General features: G+C 40.0%; 2 pseudogenes; one reads left to right on the top strand and one right to left on the bottom strand.

The window, feature by feature from the left end:
• Window positions 1-663: 663 nt before the first annotated feature.
• LOC129063063 (PRELI domain containing protein 3B-like) lies at window positions 664-1,384 on the top strand (annotated as a pseudogene).
• A 7,092-nt stretch (window positions 1,385-8,476) lies between these two features.
• Window positions 8,477-9,027, bottom strand: LOC129063183 (GTPase KRas-like; annotated as a pseudogene).
• Window positions 9,028-20,109: the final 11,082 nt, after the last annotated feature.

Here is a 20,109-nt window from a genome sequence, read left to right on the forward strand (position 1 = left end):
AACCATTTCTGAGGTCAAATAATCCGGTACAACTGTGTTTTTAGACATTATTTTTCCTTTTTTAGTGTCTTCTGAGGCTAAGGAGTTTCATAATATCACTTTCACTAATTTTTTAACAGACAAGATATTTATCCCAAGCCATTTTTTAAACAGTTTAATGCCAAACCATCATATATAGTAAGTTAGTAGGAGTTGGCAGACTTTTTTTTTCTCTAAAAGATAGTAAAAAAAGGTTTTGTGGGCCATAGATCTCTGTCCCAACTATTCAGCTATGCTCTTGTAGTGTAAAAGCAGTTGCAGACAATACCTAAGTGAATGAATATGTCTGTGTGCCAGCAAAGTTTATTTAAGAACTCAAACTGGAATTTCATATAATTTTTATATTTCACAAAATAGTTTTATTTTGATATTTATTCAGTCATTTAAAACTGTGAAAAACATTCTTACCTTACAGACCATCCAAAATCAGGCATTAGCCAGTTTTAGTCCATGGACTATATTTTCCAAACATGCACACACATATAGTTATTCATATAAACATAAAGACATGTATATTGTATATCTGTTACTAAAATGCATGACATATTTTATTTATTGGCTTGGAATTTTGAGCTTAAAATTGACATGGAGCACCACTAGGACATCGTGCAGGTTGCTGGCACCATGAGGATCTGGATTTCGGAGCACATCTTTGACCACCCATAGAAAACTGTTACAATAGCTGCAATATAGAAATACTCAAACCCTATGAACCCAAGTGTGGTTAGAATTGATATGCTGGACAACTTTCCTTCTGGAAAGTTGCACAGCCATAGACTTCTCAACACAGAATGGGGTTACCTTCCATTGTAAAATCTCTTAATGGTGTGGCAGGAACCAAAACATATGTGCAAGAACATTCTATAATTGATCCTGTACAGAAAACAATGGAATTTAAATACACTAATATTTCACTTATAAATATGGTTTCAGTAGATGAGAGACATATACAAACCATATTTACAGGACCCAAAAAAAGCTATTTTGATTCAAGAGGCCATAATCATGGTGAAAGAAGTCAATCTCAGTAGTTATCTTGAATGACTGATGGCAAGTGATGGCAAGTATGATATCTTTAAATGCTAATGAAGGCCGAGAAACAATGGAATGAGTAACACATAAATGCTGAGATTGAAGAATTGATGGCTTCGTCAAGAGAGACCATAAGGACACTGATGGCAGCATCAGCATTTGTAGAGATATAATGGAGGTTGATATACAACACCCAGTACTCCAAATTTCTACTAACTGTCATTATGCTTATTTGTTACTTAAAAAATACAGCTATATTTTAGGCAGAATATTTTTTAAATAAGCTTAAGAGAGGCTGTGTGACTTGATCAAAACAAAGAGGTACAAGAGTTCTTAAATAAAGGGGATCATCTGAATCTTTAAAAAAATTGTAATGAATTTCTAAGAATTGTGTGACAAATTATTTCATGAATTTCTCATTTCAATGCTATTAAGTCCAAATTAGTACTTTACCTTATTGATTTATAACCCTCCTGAGATATGATATTATTAGACAATAATTTATTAGAGGTTCAATTCTCGTGATTATTAGTATTACACTATAAGTCTGGATAATAAAATGATGACCAGATGAGTCATCAAAGGTCTAGGTAGTGAACCAATAATTGTATTCCATCATATTTTTTTCAGGGGTCAGGCCAAAACTAAAATACTAGGAAGGTTGCAGACAGGTAGAACAGTCTTGTATCAGCATCGCAAATAGCAGAGGCAGATTTAAGTATGAGACAAAGCTTTGTTAACAACCCAAAGCTTTTTATACCCTTTTGTTTGTGAGGATATGGGTGGACCAGAGTCTTGGGATATAATTAGATGACTTAAGTATCTGGCTGGAATTGGCAATTTGAAAACTGATCACATCAGGGCTATTTAGGTTTGCTTCTGTGCCTTTGTGTAAGGAGGATCTCCCCCTATATTTACTTATGGTGGCCCTTTAGCTAGGTTTTACTTTTTATGTGTTCTGGTATTTCTTTGTATTTTTTTAAGACAACTAAAACCAGCTTTACAGAATTTGTCTCGGGAAATGTTTCTGTTATTTTTGATGTAAATGTAGATTACACAATGTGACCTTGAGGAGACAGGAAGATGGAAGAAAAGATCTAGAAGAAAGAGGATGGTCAAATTCTTTTCCCTGATGTTCTTCCTTCCCTGCTATAGGCAAATCCACAATACTTAGCTAGATAGAGACTTTTCTTTAGAATACACATTGCTCTTTTTTGACAGGAGGCCTGAGGTGTACAGCTAACAATTGTTGCTTTGTAATATGAAAGAATTGTAAATTGAATATCATTTGTTTTTTTTTCTTGGAATTAAAAAGAGTTGCTTCCACTATTTAACATTTCGAAGATACCATTTGTGCTGTTTGATTCCCAACTACCCCACAACACCCATTCCCTCCAACCTCCTTCTCTGAACTCATCTTGAATTTCTTTTATTATCTTATCATTTTAAGCCTCAATTAAAAAAAAAAAAACTTCTATTGTGTAATACTGAATTTCTTTGTGACATAACTTAGTTCAGAATTATATGAGTCTTAAAATGTTTCCCATCACTGGCCTAGGTGGTTGCTATTGTTTTACAAGGAAGTTCTTTTTATAGTGTAGTACTCCTTACTTTACCAAAGTTGTGATCAGTACCACTTTTAGAAGAGACAGGATTCAAAATAATGCATGAAAAATACAACAAATCTCTTTTAGAATTAAGACAACAACAAATGAAATATTTTGAGTCAGGGCTTGGCTATATGAGAAAATTGATAAGCCTGTGGTTTTGTAACAACCAGTAGGGTCTCATTGCATGCTGCCCATAGACAAATCTAGAGGCAGAGTCTGGTGCAAAGGCAAATGGAATTTTTACACACACACTCTCTCTCTCTCTCTCTCTCTATCTCTCTCTCTCTCTCTCTAGATTACTTGATGCTCACCCTGTGCTGTGAGTAAGCTGCTGGTAGGTGGCTGCAGCAGCAGTTTCCCACAGCTTCATTTGTTGGGGAAGGGCATAGAGCTTGTCACCTGACTGCCTCCCAGGACCTGCCCCTGGGGCCTCAGCCCTAATCTCATCTCCTCACCCCAGCATTCCCTTCATACCAGCCTTGCTCTTAGTACCTGAAAAGCTTTGGGTCAGGCTCAAAGTGCTGTGAGGGGCATGTGTCTGATCCTCCCCTGCTGTACTCAAGGCCACAGCCGACAGGCCCGATGGTGTGGGCCTCGGACAAGTGACAGCCACCACTACTTCCTGCCTGGGAAGAAGTTCAGGGCTTGCTGGGCCCAACTGGAAGCATGGGCTGCAGGCAGGGACAGCTACTGCTTCCTGCCTGGGGGAGGGGTGCAGGGGTTGTCAGCAGTCCAAGAGGCAGGGGCCATGGTTGTGTAGCAGCTGCCATGGCTTCCTGTCTTGGGTAGAGTCATGGGGCTTGTTGGAACTGTGCCAGAGGTGGAGATGGTGGGCGGGCGGCAGCCCCGGTGGCTTGGGGGTGTGGAGCTTACTAGGGGCCAAACATCCCCCAGCCCACTGGTCTGAGTCTCCCTGAGTTCACCTCCCTAGCCTCCCCCCTACCCTGCCCTCCTACCTGAAACCTGCTGTGCTCCTGGGCAAGCAGGTGATGGAGCACTGTGGCAGGGGACACTCAGAATCCCCCAGCTAGGTGCCAAACTAAGAAACTCAGCTCCCAGCCATGAACCCACCAGCCAAGGGATCAGGATGTGAAAGCATGCCATTTGCAAACACTCTACCTTTTAAAGATCTTCCCATATCCCTCCTCACAACTGAAATAGATGGGAGGTATGGCCCTCCCATCCAATCACCTTCCTAGTTTTTGGTGCCAGCAGTGCATACCTTTTCTGGTTGTTGTTGTTATGCACACTTGTCCTGGTTGCCAGGACAATACACACATGTCCTGTCTTTGGTGTTTCTCCACTCCTCCACGTTTCTGGGGGAAGTTTCCCTCATTTCGGTGCCCCCCTTAACACTGTGAACACTTGTATTCTTACAAGGGCAGATGGATGAAGGTCTCATTCTTCTGTAACTACTTCCTCTGACCAAGACCACAGTCCTACCCTTAATCCTAGTTCAGAGATCCTAACAAAGAGGGTCTGGAGTTGGGGGGAACCTTCATGCAAGGGAGAAGGATCTTGCAAAGTCCAGCTCAGTTAGTTTTCCCTGAAAGCAACATGCACAGTGTCCAAAGGATGGCATTACTGGATGAGCTGGCATCCTTGTCATGTTCTGGAGATGACAAATTTGGCAAGAGGGTTGGAAGGCACAATCAAAACTGTAACAACTAAATAACAAAGTATGGGCTAATTCTGCACTGTCCTTGATGAAGGAAATATCGTTTTCTAGGAGGAAGGTATACAAGGCTTTTCACACCTTTCTGAAGCACTATTGCCTACTATACCTAACTTTAATGGGGCTTACAGGAATATCCTGAGATCCCCCCGCACCCCCCTTAACAATTCTGGATCCTTTCTGTCCAAACTATTAAGGCAGAAAAGAGCAGTTTTAAAGTGAAGCCAGTAGGCTGCCCCATCCTTCACTAACTCAACTGTTTAGTCCAGTCAAATCATTGAATTCCAGAAAGCAGTGATGCAGGTGGGCTTCTGAAGTGGGGCCTACAACTTTCTGAGTCCACAAGACTTATCTTTTGAGAAGATGTTTAGTTGCAAATCCTTTACTGAAATGATACTAAGGAGTGACAATTTGATATTGTAAGGTTAAAGCAGTTTAACTTTCAAGTGAAGACAAACTTTGAAGGTGGTTAGCTGCACTATAGTCTGATGATCATGACTGAGCATTGCGATTTTCTTTAAAACCCGATTCCCCTCCCTAAGACCATCCATATGGGTCTCAAAAAGGTTGACAGTTTACAATTTTTCCTGATCATTTGCATAAAAACCACAAGAGCAGCACTGAACACACAGGCTTGTTAAAGTTCACTTTGCTGTAACTTCCACAAGGAACCTTCAGATTGACCCTTAGACAGCTCTTCAGGGCATAGAAGCAAAGCCCCACAACTGCCATATGGCTTTACCTACAATACCTGTATTTGAGTCCTTGAGGTTCCTATCATGTCTTAAGGTTCTTCCTTGCTCTCTTTCCAGAAAGCAACCTTTATTCCTTCCCTGGGAAGACTGCCATGAACCACATAAGCAAACAAGGTACCCAGCCATTTTTCCAGTTGGCTTTTGTTAGCTTTCAAAGTCAATCTTAGTTTTTCAAGGCTTTCTGGTAACAACCGAATCCCAGGCATGCTTCCTTCAGACATGACATTCTAGTCAAAGTCTTGGTTATTAAAACCATAATTTGAAACTGGTCTTGTTGGTTTGATGCAAACGAAAGTATATCCTTGTATTTTTACTAATTAAGAATGCCAAATTCCAGAGGGATCAGGTAGGGAGAAAAATAAAAAGCAAAATGGAAAACCCTTGTCTGTCCAATATCTACCAAAATTAGATATTTCATTACTTTATTACTTGGTGTGAAGTGTTAACTGTCTCTGGGAAATCTCAGTTTCTTTTTCAAAACAGAAACAAAACAAAAATATCCACAGCAAAAACCAGAATTCCAAAAATAAAAAAAAAATAAGAGGCACTAAAACTAGCCTTAGCATCTTGTCTTCCACCAAATGTTCTCGCTAACCAGTCACGCAGATGACCTTCCTCACGTCCCGAATGGCATGAAGTCCCAATGGTAGAGACATTCTGTCACCCCAGTTGACTCTAACAGACACCAGATGACCTTTCTTAGGTCCAAAGCACAAAGCCCCAAATAGCAGAGAGATATTCTCATCCCAGCTAGATTCTCCCAGGCACCAATGTCATGAAGTCCTAATCACAGAGGCATTCTCTTGTCTATCAGTGCATCCATTAGTTTCCTGGAAGACACATGACCTCTCACTAACTAGTTTCATGGTAGAGACATGTTCCCTCACCCCAGCTGGCTCTAACCAGTCACCCATATGACCTTTCTCAGGTCTCAAATGTCATGAAACCCCAAATGGTAGAGACATATTTTCATGCTGATCACTACCACAAATAATCTTTCTTAGGTCTCAAATGGCACAAAGCCCCAAACAGTTGAGAGGGAGGATTCCCAGTGTAAAAAAAAAGAAAAACAAAAACTAAAAAAAGTTAAGTCCCCTAAGTACCCAAAAGATCAGAAAGCAAGAAACAAAACCTAAAGCAAAGAATAACTCAACCCAAGCACTGAGGTTTCTTTCAAAATAATTCCACACCCTTCTATGGCCTCTACAACTCTCATAGACCTTCTTAATCACTTAGGGATGACCATAGCCCACTTTCAATCCTTGTCCCTTTTTAGGTATGGAGCAGACCACCCTCAAACTCAGTATCTGGTTCCTAAGTCTGCGAACACATTAATAGAGAACATTGTCACTGTGCATCGGGGCCTGCTCTGTTCTTCCAAAATTGAAATTTCAAATCTTCCAGAGTGCAGGTCCAGCTTTCCTTTTCAGCATCCACTACAGCAGCAGGGTTTGAATTCTCCTTAGGCAGTTCCCGTTTTATTCGTGTGTGGTGGACCCAAGGCTTATTTCCTGCAAGCTTCAGAGAAGAATGTGTTGTGAATCAGACATCATAGGGACCAATTCATTGCTCCAATAACTGCTATTCAGGTCCTTGAGTCATCCAAGTCTTTAGTAAGACTCAGTCCTCCAGCTGGCATGGGTACAAGGGCTCATCGGATGGGTAAGTGGATCTGCAATGAGCAAATTTGTGTAAAATGGTTAGTGTTTGCCCCAAATGTTTTACATATTTCTTAATTTTCCACTCATGCTCTAAATCTAGAGGGGGTGTTCTCAGAACAGACATTTGGAAATGTCTCCCATAAACTATTTCAAAAGGGCTTAATTTAAGCTCAGTTCTGGGTGTTACCCTAATCTGGGGCAAAGCAATGGGATTCACCTGGTCCCATTTCAAATGCAGTTCCTGGTATATTTATGCCAGCATCTTCTTTATTTCTCTTTCATTTATAAATGGATTCTACCGATAACATAACAATATATGAATGCAGCAAAATTATTCACTATCTATCAAATCCATACTAGATACCAACTATTATACTAGGCCTTGGAGAGGAGGAATAATGACATCCAGGCCTACTATGAACCATTTAAGTTTTTTTCCCCCCATAAAAGAATATCAGAAAAGTCAGTCTATGCCTTTGTGTAATCATTTTTCCAGCATTAGACAAAGAAAAGTATTTTTCAGTAAGTCAAGGTTTTTATGAATGTTAGTTCACTGTGATGTTAGTAATTTGAGGGATGGGATAGTTCTATTATTTCTTTGCCATCACTTAGAACCATAATCCACTCAGTAGAGAAAACACCTAGTTTATCTAAAGTTCAAACCCATGGCATTCAGTCAAGCTCACTAGAGAGTTACACATAATGCAAAAGATGATTAGAAAAATATAATGACACACAAAATAATAAAACCAGTATCATTGCAGTAACTTCCTCTCATAGAAATCATAAATCACAATTTTTTAAAAAATCCTGTATGATTTCTTCTTGTATTCAGTCCAAGCCACAGAAAATAAATCTTTTTTTCTTTCAAGTCTGGGTTCCTTCTTTACGTGCTGTACCATGGAGAGTGACTCTAACCTGACTTAACTCTTCAGCACTTCCAAGTTTTGAGAAACTTAAGTGGCTAACATTTAAAGTTTGTAAGTGAAATAGACAGTCCACTGTAACGCCATTCCCACAGAGAGCATATTTAAAAAGCAGTACTCGATTCCAATACCAAATATAGCCAGGAGTATATTTACAGCCAAGCTATAACATACATTTTGAAATTTCCCCCAGCAAAGAGCATCACCCAGAAATTCACTGGTCTTGCCAGTTTATCATCCATTTAAAATAATCCAGAAGTGGATACTTACACATATGCCTAAATATAAAGTAATTACAGTTATGCGCGGTTCGGGGACCAACGCAGAACGCCAACTGGATATAATAACATTCCACTACATAAACTTACCTTACCCCTTTTTGCCACAACAACATTTAAATTTGTTTACGATTTGAAAATGATATAGGAAGAACCAATAAACATAAGGCATCATGCTTCCATATCTCAGGTTCGAGTAAGGAAGTAATCAAATGCATGCACAAAAAACCTCAAGAAAGAAGTCTCAGTTTCTTCTGTTTTTTTTTTCTTTTCCCTTCACAGGCATTGTTAGTTCAAAAACTAAAACTCAGAGAATATTGATGCTTAGAGGAAAAAAAATTTCCACTGTTGTTTTAAAAGAATTCAAAAGAAAACTAACAGCTTAGATGATGCAGAGAGAAAATTAGGTAATGCTGAAACAAATGTTAATAATTTAGTGTGATATACAAAAATTACCACTTTTACTTAAGTATACCTTAAGAAATAAGTACAAATTATATCTACATAATTATATACTTTGATTTATTATTATCATCCTTGCTCAACTCTTCTTCATGTTTTCAAATTTCTCAAACTAATGTATAGAAGGCATTGTCAATACCTTGTCTTATCTTTGCTGATGTCTTTGCTTATGGAATAAAAGGAATTCCATAACTTCTTGCTACACCCTGAGCCTGTTTTGTCTGGTGTTCTCGAAGGCAAACCACAACTAGTTCCTATCAGGACCATGGATACATCTTCAGAGTCTTTAACTCTTTTCACTTCTTCTCTACAATAGTGAATATCTTCAAATGATTTAATATCATTTAAGGCAAATACTCAAAGAAAGCCCTCTCCAGTCCTCATGTACTGGTCCCTCACTGCACTGCACTCATCTTGAAATGCTGTTTCCAGAATATCCAAGAAACAGGTTTCTCCATCAGTCATTACTTGTTTCCTGTAGGAATACAGGATCACATTCATCCACAAAGCGATTTTTAATTAGCTGTATTGTCAAGGCACTGTTGCCTACACCACCAGCTTCAACTACCACAACTTTATATTCAGCCATTTTCAGCAGGCCTGGGAGCTGCTGAGCCTCTAGCCCCTACTGCTGCTTTCAGTGCCTCCCCAAAACTTGGCCAATTCTCATCTGGACCCTGCTTCTTAGTCCTAAAACTCAGGTGATCCATCCTCCTTCCCAGAATGTATTTTATCCTCTCACGCCGGATTCCTTTCAACCTACCAGACATGTTTAAGCAGCCAACACTCCCAGCGGTGTGCAGAGGACCTCCCGGCAGCTGGGAAGCCCCACAGCCCCACACCTTAGTTCACTTACCACAAATGACTAGGGCCTCACATTGGGCACCACTACTGTAACGGAATAACCAATGGGGTCCCACCGCCTGCCTCCCATAGGTGGTAATTCTTGAGACAGAGTCTGGTAGAAAGGAAAATGGATTTTTTTTAATTTACATATATATGTATACATATATATATATACCTACACACAATAGATTACTTGATGCGCACCCCACCCCTGCTGCCAGAGTAGCGAGCAGGTTGCTGGCAAGTGGCTATTGCAGCCGTTTCCCACAGCTTTGCATGCAGAGGAGGGGTGCCAGGCTTGCAGCCCACCCACCTCCAAGTACCTGCCCTCAGTGAAGTCGGCCCTGATCTTCTCTCCCTACCCTGCAGCCCACTTCTTATCAGCCTTGCTTGTAGTAGGGCACTCAGGGAGGGTAACTGGGCCTGACCCTCCGTGGCTGCACTGCGACTGCAGGCGACTGGTCTGCACTGGTGTGGGCCTCTGGTAGGTAGCAGCCACCACGTCTTTCCATCTGGGAAGGGGCGTGGGGCTTGCTGGGCCCGCACCAGAACTGTGGACTGCAGGTGGGAGGCCTCCCACCTAGGGAGGGTTGTGAGGGTTATCCAGCCGCACTAGCAGCAGAACTATGGGTGGGCAGCTGCCATACCTGCCTGGGGAAGGGGGGCGTAGGGCTTGCTAGGGCCTCACGCTTCCCCAAGCCCACCAGCTGGAGCTTCCTGAGCTCACCGAGTCTCCCCCTTGCCCTCCTACCCTGGAGTGCTGTGGTATGGGGCGCACAGAATCCCCCCGCCTAGGTCCCCATCTCAGGAACTCAGCTCCCAACTGTGGACTCACCAGCCAGGGGATCCTGGAGCAAAAGAAGGTAATTTCTGCCTTTTAAAGACCCCCGGCCATCCCGCAATCTTCCTTGTGGAAGAAATGGATGGGAGGATCTGTCCCTCCAATCCCATTACCTTCATGGTTTTTGGTGCCAGGGTTGCACAACTCTGTCATTTTTTTTTTGTTTGTTTGTTTTTTGTTTTTTGTAAGGATGGGGTTGTCCCAGTTGCCAGGGCAATGCACGACTGCACTGTGTGGCTTCTCCACCCCTCCCCATTTCGGGTGGGAAGTTCCGCCCATTACAGTTTATTATGTTACAGTATTTGTGTAACAAAAAAAAATGCAAGAAAACTTAATATAGTCATGTATGGGGGTTTCTGTGATATGCATAATTAGTAAGGTATTCCACAGAAAGTAAAAATGTTAATAGAGGATGGGGAAGTACTGGTAGAAGTAAAAAGTATATTATTTTAGGACATAGATGGTACATATTTAAGAAAGGTTTAACTGAAAAACTATTACTATGTATATTTATAAGCTTTATTGCCATAATAAAGGTGGATACTGTCATTTCTCTCTTTTAATCACATTTTCCAACAAGAATATTTAGCCATTTTAAGTAGCTGTTAATTAATTTACATTTCATTATGTGATGGTAAAAGTTAAAGTGAATTTAGTGTCTTAACGATGTGGCACCAAGCTACATATATTTATTAGTTGAAAAAATTATATTTTATTGCTAGAAAATAAAAACATTTATTCAAATAAATCTAATTGTTTTAATGATAAGTTTATGGTAGGTGATGCTATTGAGGAAGTAGCTTAAATATAATTAAATAAGGAAAATTCATTTATGATAATGTTGCTGGTCATAAGAATCATTCTGAGAAAACTGTTAAAATACTGATTACCAGGTATTATGTCTCCAGAGCTACTAATGAAACGATATTCTAGATCAGAGTATAATATCACATGGCATTTCTAAAGCTTTTTTTTTTCCAGGAAAATAAGGAATTGAAATAGAACCCAAATTTTGTTGGTCATCAGAAATAAGATTGTGATTTAAAATATAAAATATATAACTACTCTTATAAGAATAATGTATAACCTCTAAATTTCTAACAAAATTTTCACTTCGAATGTTTTTATTGATCTGGTGAATATTTTGAGTTTCTTATTAACTAACTTTTAAAAAGTCTACAATTTCACATATAGAAACAAATTGTAAAAAGGAAAGAATGATATTAGCTTTCCTTAAAATAAGAATGAGAGAGAAAAATGACGGAGCAGGGATACAGAGAGAAATAAATAGAAGCAGTTAGGTTGTATGTGTGTTTAAAGCCTAGGAATTTTGAGTTTGTTAACATATGTGTAAAAAATAGTTTTTTCCCATGTTGTCTATGTTTAGCTCAATGTATGCATTATCATTGTGGCTGGCTTAAATTTATTCATATTAAAATGAAGATTTCAGAATTATCTGAAGAATTTCAGCCCTTTTCAGTCAAACATATTTGATATGTAGACAGTGTTCTAAGTTTGTCAGTTGATTGCTTGGAATTTGGAATAATTCTTTCCATTATCAAGGAATGATAAATATTAATTTGCAATGAAAAAATTGAATTTATAGGAAACTTTGTTTTAGTAGTAGTATTTAAGACATAAAATTAATTTTATTTATTTATTTTTTAATGTGTGCTTATGGTTGGTACAACCTAGTTTATGAAACTCTTACCATTCAGCCAAAGGCGGTTTCGTGTTTTGCAAATTCTGCATTTCCTCAGAGAATCTCCTAATCACCTGATTGCTGAACTGAGTTCTTCTAATCTCCCTCAGGAAATGGACTATCAGATATTTTCCTCTGTGTTGACAGAGAAAAATAATTTATAATTTGAAGTACAGTTGTTTTCTGTTTGGGAATGGGTTAGACACTTGAGCATGGAGTTAAATTTTGTTACATAGTTGATAAAGAAGAGAGAAATGGAAATAAAGAAAGTAGAAGAAAATAGGACTACCTAAACTTTTGTCCAGCAATTAGCATGCAGCACGAACTGACTTGGAGTGCAGCTGCAGCCAGGGAAAGTGGTTTCGTTATAGGTCCCATCTTTAGAATGCAGCTACATGGAGTCCATGATCAGTGCAGGAAGCAGCCAAAACAATCAAGATCAAAAAGAGGGGAAACAAGAATGAGTCCTTTTTCTGCTGAATTCAGATGTTTACCTAGAGTTCTGTAGTAACCTATGGACACTTGGATAACAATATTGACATTTCATACTTGCAAGACAATTCATATCTAATAAGTCTATATTATCTACTTGGATCCTTTTAATATCCACTAATTAAGGTAGATATTAAATACTAGGTACAAATGAGAAACTAATAGAAATCATTTACCGAAGTAATATGGCTAGTAAATAACAAAGTGATGATTAAGGGACACCTCTCTCCCCCTAGTCTAGTACTCTTTCATCTGCATGTACCACATTGCTTCTCATGGCTTGGGCATCAAATCTTTTTTTCTTTTTTTCCTCATTATAAGTTGTGTTTATTGATATTATTTTTATTTTATTTTTTTATTTAAAATAATTTATTTTTTTCCAAATACATTTGTCTTTGCCTTCCCCCCAACACTTGCCCCTGCCCCCTGCTCCCTCTGCCGCCCCAATCCTTCCCCACTTTGGTTTTGTCCATAAGTCCCTGCTATTTATTCCTTGATCTTCCCCTTCCCTTTCATTTCCTTCGCCCACCCCTCCTTCCTTCCCTCTTGTCTCTGTTGATTTCTTTTCCTTTCAGTGTTGCTGGTCTTATTTTCCTTGCATCTCTGTATTGTTGGTTAGGTTTCGCTTATAGGTGAGATCATACGGCATTTGACTTTCGCCCCCTGGCTTATTTCGCTTAGCATAATGTTTTCAAGTTCCATCCATGCTGTCATGAAGTTGAGTAGATCTTTTTTTTTTTCTTTTGGCTGTGTAGTATTCCATTGTGTAAATGTACCATAATTTTTGATCCAATCATCTACTGATGGGCATTTAGGTTGCTTCCAGCACTTGGCTATTGTAAATTGTGCTGCTATAAACATTGGGGTGCATAGGTTTTTTGAAATGGCGTTTTGATACTCTTAGGATATATTCCCAGCAAGGGAATCACTGGATCAAAAGGCAGTTTCATTTTTAGCTTTTTGAGGGAATTCCACACTGCTTTCCACAATGGCTGCACCAGTCTGCATTCCCACCAACAGTGGACTAGGGTTCCCTTTTCTCCACAGCCTCGCCAGCACCTGTTGTTTGTTGACCTGTTTATGTTGTCCATTCTGACCAGTGTGAGGTGGTACCTCATGGTGGTTTTGATCTGCATTTCTCTGATGGCTAGTGATGCTGAGCATCCTTTCAAATGTATTTGGGGCCTCTGTATCTCCTCTTTAGAAAAGCGCCTACCCAGGTCCTTTGCCCATTTTTTGATTGGATCATTCGTCTTCTTGGAGTGGAGTCGAGTGAGTTCTTTATATATCTTGGAGATCAAACCTGTATCTGATGTATCATTAGCGAATATATTTTCCCATATGGTTGGCTCCCTTTTCATTTTGCTGATGTTTTCTTTAGCCGTGCAGAAGCTTCTTATTTTAATGAGGTCCCACTTGTTTATTCTTTCCTTTATATCGCTTGCTTTAGGAGACATATCAGTGAAAAAATTGCTGCGTGGGATATCTAAGAGTTTCCTGCCAATGTTCTCCTCTAGGACTTTTATGTGTTGCGACTTCTATTTAAGTCTTTTATCCATCTTGAGTTTATTTTTGTGTATGGTGTCAGCTGATGATCAAAATTCAATTTTTTGCATGTAGCCATCCAGCTCTCCCAACACCATTTGTTAAAGAGGCTATTATTACTCCACTTTATGTTTCTGCCCCCTTTGTCAAATATTAGCTGCCCATATATACCTGGGCTTATTTGTGGGCTTTCTTTTCTGTACCACTGGTCTATGGGACTGTTCTTGTGCCATTATCAGATTGTTTTGAGTATAGTGGCTTTGTAATATATAGTTTGATGACCGGTATTGTGATCCCCCCTACTTTGTTTCTCTTTCTCAAAATTGACATGGCTATTTGGGGTCGTTTTTGGTTCCATATAAATTTTTAATATGTCTGTTCTATTTAATGAAGTACGTCATTGGTATCTTAATAGGAATTGCGTTGAATCTATAAATTGCTTTGGGTAGCATGGACATTTTGATATTAATTCTTCCAGTCCATGAGCACGGTGTATACTTCCATTTATTTGTTTCTTCCTTAATTTCTTTTTCAATGTTGTATAGTTTTCTGCATACAGGTCTTTTACCTCCTTGGTTAAATTTATTCCTAGGTCCTTTATTTTTCTTGTTGCTATATCGAATGGTATTTTTTTTCTGATTTCTTCTTTTTCTGTTTCATTGCTGGTGTACAAAAATGCCTTTGATTTCTGAATGTTGACTTTGTATCCTGCTGTTTTGCCAAATTCACTTATAAGGTTGAGTAGTTTTTTGGTGGAGTCTACAGGGTTTTCTATGTACACTACCACGTCATCTGCAAACAAAGATAGTTTTACTTCCTCCTTTCCAATTTGGATTCTTTTTATTTCTTTTTCTTGTCTGATCACTGTGGCTAGGACTTCCAATACGATGTTGAAAAGAAGCGGTGAGAGCGGACATCCTTGTCGTGTTCCCGATCTTAGTGGGAAAGCTTTCAGTTTTTGCCCGTTGAGTATGATATTGGCTGTAGGTTTTTCATATATGACCTTTATTATGTTGAGGAATGCCCCATTGATTCCCATTTTGCTGAGTGTTTTGATCATAAATGGGTGCTATAACTTATCGAATGCTTTTTCTGCGTCTATCGAGATGATCATGTGGTTTTTGTCTTTTCTTTTATTTATGTCATATGTATCGTTTACTGATTTGCGTATATTGAACCATCCCTGCATCCCTGGGATGAATCCCACTTTATCGTGGTGGTTAATCTTTTTAATGTATTGCTGGATGTGGTTTGCCAATATTTTGTTGAGGATTTTAGCATCTATGTTCATCAGCGAAATTGGCCTGTAGTTTTCTTTCTTTGTAGGGTCTTTATCTGGTTTTGAGATCAGGGTGATGCTGGCCTCATAGAAAGAGTTGGGAGTCTTCCCTCCTCTTGGATTTTTTGGAATGTCTGAGAAGGACAGGGGTTAGCTCTCCCTTAAATGTTTTGTAAAATGCTCCTGTGAAACCGTCCAGCCCTGGGCTTTTGTGTGCCGGGAGTTTCTTGATGACTGCTTCAGTTTCCCCAGCTGTTATCGGTCTGTTCAAGCTTTCTGTTTGTTCCTCCTTCAGTGTTGGAAGATTATACTTTTCTAAAAATTTGTCCATTTCATCAGGATTTTCAAATTTCTTGGCATATAATTGTTCATAGTAGTTTCTGACAATCCTTTGTATTTCTGTGGCATCAGTTGTTATTTCTCCTCTTTCATTTCTGATATTATTAATTTAGGTCCTCTCCCTTTTTTTCTTGATGAGTCTGCTTAAAGGCTTGTTAATTTTATTTATCTTTTCAAAGAACCAGTCTCTGGATTGGTAGATCCTTTGAACTGTTCTTTTTGTCTCTGGGTCAGTCAGTTCTGCTCTAATCTTGACTATTCCCTTCCTTCTACTTCCTCTGGGGTTTATTTGTTGTTGTTTCTCCAGTTCTTGAAGTTGTAGTGGTAGGTCTTTTATTTGAAATGTTTCTACCTTTTTAAGGAAGCCTGTATTGCTATGAACTTACCTCTCAGGACCGCCTTTGCTGTGTCCCATAGCTTTTGGACTGTTGTCTGTTCATTTTCATTTGTTTCCAGAAATTTTTGATTTCTTCTCATTATTGACCCATTCATTGATTAATAGTCTACTGTTCAGTCTCCATCAGTTTGCACGTTTTTGAAGTTTCTCTTTGAAGGTGATTTCCAGTTTCAAGCCCTTGTGGTCTGAGAAAAAGTTTGGTATTATTTCAATTTTCCTGAATTTGCTGAGGCCTGCTTTGTGTCCTATCATGTGGTCTATCTTTGAAATACTGCCATGAGCATTTGAAAATAATATGTATTTTGCTTCTTTGGTATGTAAGGTTCTAAATATGTCAGTTAATTCTATTTGATTCAGTGCATCATTCAGCTCCACAATATCCTTATTGATGTTTTTTTTGGAAGATCTGTGCATTTTTGACAGTGGGGTGTTGAAATGCCCCACTATCAGTGTGTTGCTGTCTATAACTTTTTTGAAGTCGTCCAAGATTTTCCTTATATATTTGGATGCTCCTCTGGTGGGTGCATATAAATTTACAATATTTATGTCTTCTTGATAGATTCTTCCTTTAAGTATTAAAAAGTGACTCTTTCGGTCTCCTTCTATGGCCTTTGTTTTGAAATCTACTTTGTCCGATATAAGTATTGCAACCCCTGCTTTCTTCTCTTGCCCATTTGCTTGGAATATATTTTTCCATCCCTTTACTTTCAATCTGTGTAGGTCTTTTGCTCTGAGGTTGGTCTCTTGTAGGCAGCATAGGTGTGGGTCTTGTTTTCTTATCCATTCAACTATCCTGTGTCTTTTGATTGGGGTGTTTAGGACATTTACATTGAGAGTTATTACTTATAGAAAGCTATTCATTTTTTCTCGTTGTACCTGTGTATTTCTCTTTCTCACCCTCTTCCTTCATCTTCTTAAACCAGTCCCTTTAGCATATCTTGTAGTGGTGGTTTCGTTGAAGTGCAATCTGTTAGTCTTCTTTTGTCTGGGATACTTTTTATTTCCTCTTCTATTTTAATTGAGAGCCTCACTGGGTAGAGCAGCCTTGGTTGTAGACCTTTGCTTTTCTTCGCTTGGAATATTTGTTGCCATTCCCTTCTGGCTTTTAGTGTTTCTGTTGAGAAGGCAGCTCCTAGCTGTATCAGGGCCGCCTTGTATGTTACTTTCTCCTTCTCTCTTGCTGCCTTTAGAATTCTCTCTTTGTCATTTATCGTTGCCATTTAAATGATGATGTGTCTTGGAGTGGACCTCCTTGAGTCCCTCTTCAGTGGGGTCCTCTGTGCCTCCTGAATCCATGAGAGCCTTTCTTTCCTCAAATTAGAGAAATTTTCCATCATTACTTTTTCGAAGATGTTCTCTATCCGTTGCTCCTCTTCTTCTCCTTCTGGTATCCCTATTATGTGGATATTATTGCCTTTAAGGTTGTCCTACGTTTTCCTCAATGCCTCTTTATTGTTTTTGAGTCTTTTTTCCATTTCTTGTTCTTTCTGGGAGCTGTTTTGTACCTTATCCTCCATCTCACTGATTCGATTCTCTGCTTCATCTAGCCTGCTTTTTGGTTCCTTCTACTGTGTTCTTCAATTGAGAAATGGTATTCTTCATATTCTCTTGTGTCTTCTTGATAGTTTCTATGTCCTTTTTTAGGTTGGTATATTTTCCTGTAAGATCCTGATAGTTTCTCATAGTTATGTTTGAGCTGGCTGAGCTCATTGAGCTTCCTCAGAGCCATTGTTTTGAGTACACTATCTGATACTTCCCTTGCCTCTATTTCATTTAGCTCTCTCTGTGGGGATTCCTCCTTTTCCCTCATTTGGCAGAACTTCTTTTTCTTCCCATTTCTGTGAGAGCCTATTATTTATTTATGTAGTTAGTTAGTTAGTTATTTGTTTATTTATTTTTGCTTCTGCTTCATTTGATCTGTCTAGATTTCCTGACTTTGTGGATTAAACTTCTATGGTAGTAGGCAGGTCTGTTTGTTTTTTTGTTTGTTTATTTATTTATTTATTTATTTATTTACTTTTCTTTCTGGGCCTGTCTCTGATGATGTCAGTTGTTGACACTATATGATCCTGGGTCATTTATTTGAGCCTTCCAGGAATCTACTGTCTGTGTCTGACTCCTGCTTTGGGCAGCTCTGTGACCCCTTTGGCCAGGGATCCACTATTTCTGGTCATTGCTCTGCACTCTAACGCTGGCTCCTTGAGCTTGCTCCCCTGCCTGGCAGGATCCCCTGCCTGCCCAGGCGCACCCGTGTTCTAGCCTGGGTGCGCGTTTTCGTCCCAGCCTGGGGCCAGCTTACTTTGTGGACCTCACTTGCTCGCCCGCCTCTTGCTCCTGGTGTGCGCCCTTGGCACTGGTCAGTTTAGGGTCTTCTGTTGTGTGCTTTCCTCTCTTTCGGCTCTTTGGGGGCATGGACTGTGTGCGCAAAATGGAGACTAGGGAAATGGGAAGAAGTCAGCTCCGGGACTGTCCAGTTAATCCTGTCTCCAGTCTCTCCCCAAGGGTCCCTAGGCAGCTCTGTGACCTCTTCAGCTACGGATCCTCTATTTGTGTGGACCGTAATTGCTTGCCTTCTGGCTCCCTCACTCACTTCTGCCTCTTTTGGGGTGTGGCCTGCCTGCGCAAAAGGGGACTACGCAATGGGGAGGGACTCTCCTCCAGGAATCTCAGATAATCCTCTAGTTGTTTCCCCAACCCCTCTGTCTCCAGTCTCTCATCAAGGCTCTCTATGCAGCTGTGTGTCCTCTTTCGCCCGGGATCCTCTATCTCCTCCAGCCAGTCTGCACTCAGCCCCTAGCCCACACATGCACAAGCTGTGTTCAGAGCACGCAAAAGGCAGGTTAATTGATTCTCTTTCGCCTGGGCAAGGTGGTAGCTTCAGAATGGGAGGTGAGTTATTATGCGGGCTCTGCTGGCCACCATCTCTGTTCTCTTCACAAAGTTTTCTCGTCAATTTTTCCTCAGGAACCAGTTCACTCTCCTGCCACCTCTACGGAGATATCAAGGGAGGTGGCTGCCACTGCCTGTTTTTGCCTTGGTCCTTTAAATGTCTCTTTGCATCTCCAGCCACCTGTCTCTGGCAGAGAGCGCCCCTAAGCTTTTTGGTGTTGTGTTTTGTCTGTGCATTTTCCTGGTTTCAGCTGCTGTAGTCTAGGGGTCCCTGTTTATGGTTCAGACCCTGTTCTTCTCAGGGGGATCCAACTGTCCATTTCAATGTCCCTCTGGTGCTGGTGCCCATGGGCACCCAGCCCACCCTCTCGAGCCTCCAATGCACTTCTCACCTGTTCGGATGTGTGAGAGTTGAATCCACTGTCTGTCTGCAGTTCCAAGGCTCCTCTCCGAGCTCTATCGTTTCATTGTTTTCCAGGTGATTTCTCCACTATTTAGTCACAATTCCAGTTTGGTGTTGGAAAGAAGTCAGCGTGACTCCCATTCACTCCTCCACCATGTTTTTCTCCTCGTGGGCATCAAATCTTCACAATGCCTTCAGGGGTTTCCAACTTTTTGGATCTCTGTGCCACACTGGAAGAAAAAAGTTATCTTGGGCCACACATTAAAAACATGGTGACATATAATCACCAAACAGTCTCATAACATTTTAAGTAAATTTACAATTTTGTGTTGGGCCACATTCACAGCCATCTTGGGCTGGATGCAGCCCAAAAGCTGCAGGTTGGACACCTCTACTAGATGTTAACTGCCTGGAGGGCAAAGGCAATGACTTTTATATTCCTTTGTAGTACAGTGCTCACAGTGGAGATCCAGCAGGAAATTTGTTAACTGTGATGTGAACTTCACATCATGGCAAGAGGAGGACTTGGCATTAGACAAGTGGAGAGCAAATTCCTGGCTTAGCTGTGTGCCGGCTGTGTGACCTCATTCAATTTGTTTGCTCTCTAAGCCTAATTTTCACATTTGTAAAATATGGATGAAAATTGTGTATAGTAGTATTTTGTGTAGATTACAAATAATATTAAAAAAAGTTTATTGTTGTCCAGTTAGTCTTCTCCATTTTCCCCCTCCCACTCCTCCCTTTGCCCTACCCATCCCCACCTTCTACCCTCCATCTTGTAGCCTTTTTGGCTTTGTCCATGTGCCGTTTATACTTGTTCCTTGATGACCCTTCCCCTTTTCCCTCCTGTTTTCCCTCCCCCCTCTCCTCTGGTTACTGTCAGTTTTTTCTTTATTTCAGTATCTCTGGTTATATGAATTAAAAATATTATTTATAAA

This window comes from Pteronotus mesoamericanus, unplaced genomic scaffold (genome assembly GCF_021234165.1).
Source record: "Pteronotus mesoamericanus isolate MK-2021 breed Mesoamerican mustached bat unplaced genomic scaffold, CSHL_Meso_final scaffold_85, whole genome shotgun sequence".
Taxonomy (NCBI): domain Eukaryota; kingdom Metazoa; phylum Chordata; class Mammalia; order Chiroptera; family Mormoopidae; genus Pteronotus; species Pteronotus mesoamericanus.